Source organism: Pelophylax lessonae, assembly GCF_965119305.1.
Source record: "Pelophylax lessonae genome assembly, chromosome: 7".
Taxonomy (NCBI): Eukaryota; Metazoa; Chordata; class Amphibia; order Anura; family Ranidae; genus Pelophylax; species Pelophylax lessonae.
The window spans coordinates 92,435,741-92,441,740 of NC_138774.1; positions in this window are offsets into that span (position 1 = coordinate 92,435,741).

The following is a 6,000-nucleotide window of genomic DNA, read 5'->3' on the forward strand; positions in this document are numbered from 1 at the left end:
CTGTAAAAATGACACTGGCAGGGAAGGGGTTAATTTTATTGGAGAGGGAGGGGTTAATGTATGCCTGGTGCTTACTGACGTGTGGGGGGGGAGGTGACTGAGTGAGACAGGGACAGATCGGATGTCCAGCTATGCTGAACAGTCCGATCTGTCACTCCCTGTCACTGAGGAGATCCGCCCGCTTGTGTTTACACAGGCGGCGTTTCTCCACATTAGATCCCCGACGATCGGGGCAGAGCAGCGGCGATCGCCGCTGCTCCTTCCCTGGCCCGACTCCCGCTGTGAATGAAAACAGCGGGAGCGCGCCTCCGGCGGCGCGCGAGCGCCGCCTACAGGGGAGGAGTCTGGCGACGTAGGTCTACGTCGTCAGACGGGAACGAGCCACTTTGCCGCAGTACTATTCAAGTACTTAGCGGTAAAGTGGTTAAGACTAAAATTAACAAATCAGGAATGTGGCATATTAAGCGTATTTGTCACTTGGGGTTGATTTTTACAACATGATTATTTAATTAATTTCAGAAAGAAACTAATAATAATCCTGGCCAGAAAAAATATGCATAGAGCGAAAATCATAAAGTTCTCTGACAATGGTAGTCAGTGGAGAAACACTTGCTTATGTTGATGGTCATTTGATATGGTCATTGAGATTGTCAGTGTAGTGCCCCCATAGATTGGTGGTCAGTTTAGTGCCCCTTTAGACTGGTGGTCAGTGTATACAGAGGAGTATACTGAGCATACAGGGGATCCTTGGCAAGGCACTCCTGGCTTCCACATATATTTGCAAATTAGTGCACCTAAACCCTCTGTGTTTAACATGAATTGTCTGTCAGAGTCAATTTGTTTTTTTTTTTTTTCTTTTTTTTTTTGCAGGCTAGCTGGTAAGTGTCCTATGAACATTTTTATGTTTGTGATATGTCAAGCCCTTCCATTTGTACCTTTGTTTGCTGGATTTGGTGTGTGGACACATTGGATGCCTTCAGCTGCCATTATTATGCTCTTGCTGGTTTTCCATTGCGCCTCCGTGCCTTGAGAGAGGAATGGGCTCCCTCCAGGCAAACCTGCCCTTTAATTTATCCACTGCTACCATGGGGAAAATAATTATTTGATCCCCTGCAGATTTTTTACGTTTTCCAACTTACAAAGAAATAAAAAGTCTATAATTGTTATCATAGGTGTATTTTAAATGATAAAGACAGAATATCAACCAAAACTCCAGAAAAAAAAACACATGGTACAAATGTTATACATTGAATTGAAGTTCGGTGAGTAAAATTAGTATTTGATCCCCAAGCAAAACATGACTTAATGCTTGGTGGAGAAACCCTTGTTGGCAAGCACAGAGGTAAGCTGTTTCTTGCAGTTGGTTACCAGGTTTTCACACATCTCAGGAGGGATTTTGGCCCACTCTTTACAGATCTTCTCTAAATCCTTAAGGTTTTTTGGCTGTCGCTTGGCAACTTAAAGTTCCTCCATAAATGTTCTATAGCATTAAGGTCTGAAGACTGGTTAGGCTACTCCATGACTTTAATGTGCTTATTCTTGAGCCATTCCCTTGTTGCCTTGGGGGTAGGTTTTGGGTCATTATGCTAGAAGACCCATCCACGACCCATCTTCAGTGTTTTGGCTGAGGGAAGAAGGTTCTCATCCATTACAGTTTATGGCCCCGTCCCTTGGCCCCTCAATACAACAAAGCCTGGCTGTAACTTTAGCAGAGAAACAGCCCCAAACATAATGTTTCCACCTCCGTGCTTGACTGTAGGAATGGTGTTCTTAGGGTCATAGTCAGAATTTTTTTCCTCCAAACACGGTGAGTCGAGTTAATGCCAAAGAGCTCAATTTTGGTCTCATCTGACCACAGCACTTTCTCCCAAACCTTCTCTGAATCATTTAGATGTTCATTGGCAAACTTCATACAGATCTGTACATGTGTCTTCTTGAGGAGGGGGACCTTGCGGGCGCTGCAGGATTTCAATCCATTGCAGCGTATTATGTTACCAATGGTTTGTTTGGTGACTGTGGTCCCAACTACCTTGGGATCATTCACAAGCTCCTCCCCGTGTAGTTCTGGGCTGATCCCTCATTTTTCTCATGGTCATCCTAACCCCATGAGACTAAATCTTGCATGGAGCTCCAGACTGAGGGTGATTGATGGTTATTTTGTATTTCTTCAATTTGAGAATAATCGCTCCAACAGTTGTCTCCTTCTCACCAAGCCACATGCTGATGGTCTTGTAGCCCATTCCAGCCTTGTGCAGGTCTACAACAGTGTTTCTCAACTCCGGTCTTTAGGGCACACTAACAGCCCAGATTTTAAGTATTACCTTGGGGAGATGCAGACTAGAATACTGCAAGCACTGAGCAGCAAATTATATCACCTGTGATGTATTTCAGTTTTCTTGCAAACCTGGCCTGTTAGTGTGCCCTGAGGACCGGAGTTGAGAAACACTGGCCTACAATATTGTACCTGATGTCTCTTAACAGCTCATGGGCCTTGCCCATGATGGTGAGGCCTCAGGGCCTAGGTCAATGCACATTCGGCATGGGCACTTTTTTATTCTCTATTTATTTTCTCCCACTTTTGTCACTCTTTCAATTTTGTGTATGTTTTTCTCACGGATGAAGGGTGTGAGTCCTCAGGCGTACCCTGATGGCTAGGGGGAGGATGTGTGGCCTCAGGTTCCTTCCTCCCATGCCTCCGGGGAGGTCTCTCTTTGTGAAAGCCCCTCGACCAAGTATTCAGTGGCGGCTTCGGCTGCCCAGAAAAACGGGGTCTGCCAGGGCTTCTGGCTAGGCAGACCATGTAAACCCTTTGTCCCTGTCAGGAGCCTTGTGCCCCGGGGATCAGGGTAGAAGTCCTACTCCTTAAGTGCACTTTTTAGTGTGTGTTCACATGCACGTTTTTTTGTTCACTTATGGGTTTTTCGTCGTAGGTTTTTGAAGATTTAAGAAAAAAAAAAATGATGGTGAGGTTTGAATAGAAGGAAAGAGATTCTGTGGACAGGTGTCTTTTATACACATAACGAGTTTTCTTTAGGATCGCCTTCCTTAATTGACAGGATTAATCTGTGTACCACATGAGCACATACTACAGCCAGTCTGTAGGAGCCAGAATTATTTTTGGTTGGTAGGAGACCAAAAACTTATTTTACACACTGAACTGCAACTCAATTTTTTACCATATTTATCATGTGTTTTTTCTGGATTTGTGGCGCTGTAGGGTGCAGTGATCAGCCTAGTATAAAAAGAGCAGGGGTCATGTTTATATAATGTATTGCACAGAATACAGGGGCAGTGGTCAGGAGTGTGCATCATATGGTACAGCGTACAGATTTCAGCAGTCAACATTATGTAACATACAGTGTATATTACATACTCCTGACCATACTCTCTATTCTGTACTGCGTGGCAATGTGTACTTTGGACTGTTCAATTCATACCCCTGACCACTGCACTCTGTATGCCAGGTTGTACATTACATGCCTCCTACCACTCTGTACATTATATTCTCCAGATTCTTGCAATGTATATGCTATACTGTAATTACATACTGCTGAACAAAGTGTTCATTGCCTCAACAGTTTCCAGTTGCTAAGTGGTCTTTGACAATTTTAATTACCGGTAAGTTCTTCTTTAAGGTAGGCTCAGACAAAGTGTTAGCTCACTGTTTATATACAGTGTGCAGAAAAGCTCACTGTTTATATACAGTGTGCAGAAAAGCACATACTATCATAGAAGGGTTATGTCTGTGGGACTCTTATTTCTGGCATAATAATTATAGCATATTTTGTGGGTATAAGGACCGTGACATATGTGTGCTGTGCATACAGTAAGTAGACTCAGGTTCAATTTCAGTATACCCATTTAACTGTCAGTGCAGTGAGGCCACACCCACTGTTCACTGTGCTGTATATAGGACCATTCTTGCCCTTGCAGTGCCCACAGATGCCCCATGTCTTTCACAATTCTAGCAAATCCCTGGTGTGAACATTTTTAATAATTTGCTCCATAGGTAAAGTGATTAAAGCTTTCTCAGGGTTTGTGTATAATTACAATTCCTGTCTTATTTTTTCCCCAGCAGAAACCATGACTGGTTCTCAATCAGCAGCACCTGAAAGTCTTCCCTCACAACATGGCTCACCACTCACCTGGTGGGTGATTTCCAGGTAACATATTTTTGTTTCTGTTTGCCATTATTATGTTCTTTTGAAGTTTTAAAGTGGTTGTAAACCCTTATATATACTCAGTGAAGCGACTGATCTTAGGTGATACACAAAGATGAAACCAATCCTACATAAGTTGTACTTGTTTTTCTGCAGCCCTCTTTACTGTTCAGCCATTCAAAGTACCAATTTTACACAGCATTTCTAAGCTTCCAGAGGAATAGGGCAGGGATCTGATCTCACACACTGCGCAGCACAGAGCAGAGAGCATAGTGTAATCTAAGACCTGAGTGGAGGGAATGGACACAGCCCCCCTCTACATAGTCTCATAGGGAAACATGCACAGCTGAGACTGTTGATCACAGACTATGTGCTAGAATCCTCAGTCCCCTATCCCCCATGATTCTGTGGTGTCTGCACGAAAATTACTCAGCCAGAAATCACATTAGGTGCTTTGGATTGTGACAAAGACACACTATAGAAGAATACAGTAAACCCCCGCTCCATCGCGGTTCAGTTGCGTTTTTTTTTGTAATCTTATTTTACTATATAAATCATTAAAAATGAAATATTTTTGTGTTTTTCATAGCTCTTGCTATGTCTCTCAGTATCTTTTATGTGTTTAAATGAGTTTCTTTTGTTTAAAAAGTGTGTTTAAAGACCTTAAAATGCTTTTACACGTACAGTGACAGTAAAAAAAAACATGCCTACAATGCATTTTAATAGGGTCTTTCTATTTCGCGGATTTTCACTTTTCGGGGCTGGGTCCGGAACGTAACCCCCGCAATGGAGGGGGGTTTACTGTATACTTCATTTTTCATTTCTGAGGTTTACAACCATTTTAAATCAAACCTGTCAAAGTTTGCAAGATTTGTGAAACACCTGTACAACAAATTTATTTTCTAAGCATCTAAGAAGCCCATTTGAGTCTTGATGTATAATGAAAAAAGGCCTATCCAACTTGATTTCTAACAGTGCTCTGATTCATTTGTGGGTGATGGGAATGGCCAAGGGCTGTGTTCTTATAGTGATAGAAGTCAAGTCAGTCTACCTCTATTTAGTATGCACCCCTGATCAGAAAGGCTGCTGGGCTTAGGATAAGACATTTTGCAGTGTAGAAACACTAAATATTAGCCTACCCCAACTCTATACTCATGATGGACAAATTAAGTGATATTTTTTATTTTCCTCATGAATGGCAGTATTCTAATAAACTCAGAAGAGAATATTTTATATAATTATGTTTATATAATAAAAATGTTCAATAATGTTTATACTGTCTATAGATGGCCACCCAAAACAGGGCTATATTTTTCATAACAGTTACAGGATCCCCACTCTATTCTAGACTGTTAGAATTTGTTCAGATTTTGCAAAGAACATTTAATAAAGTACATGAAGGTGTTTATAACTATATCCCCACCTAGATTTCTGTTTCAGGTGTTCATGGAATCCAACCAGGTAACTGGGTGGTAGTCAAGCAACACATCAGAAAGCTGCTTGAACCAAAATTTCACAGACCCCATTTGGTGCTTTTAACAACAATTTCTGCTCCCAAGTTGGAAGGAAAGTCCACCTGGATTCACACCAGTCATTGCAAGAAAATCCTGAATTGATATCCTTTAGAATAAAAAGGATGTTTCTTTTCCTGGTGTTTGTGAGAACCGTTTCATTCAAATGTTTAAATTTTATGCAACCTATAGCGACGCTAGTAACTGCTGGGTGTGTTCTCACATCCCAAAACAGGAATAATACCCACGATAGCAATGCCTGCCAACTGCACTGATCTAAACAGGACCAGAATAAATGGCTCATACAAAGTCTCCACAATGAACACAGA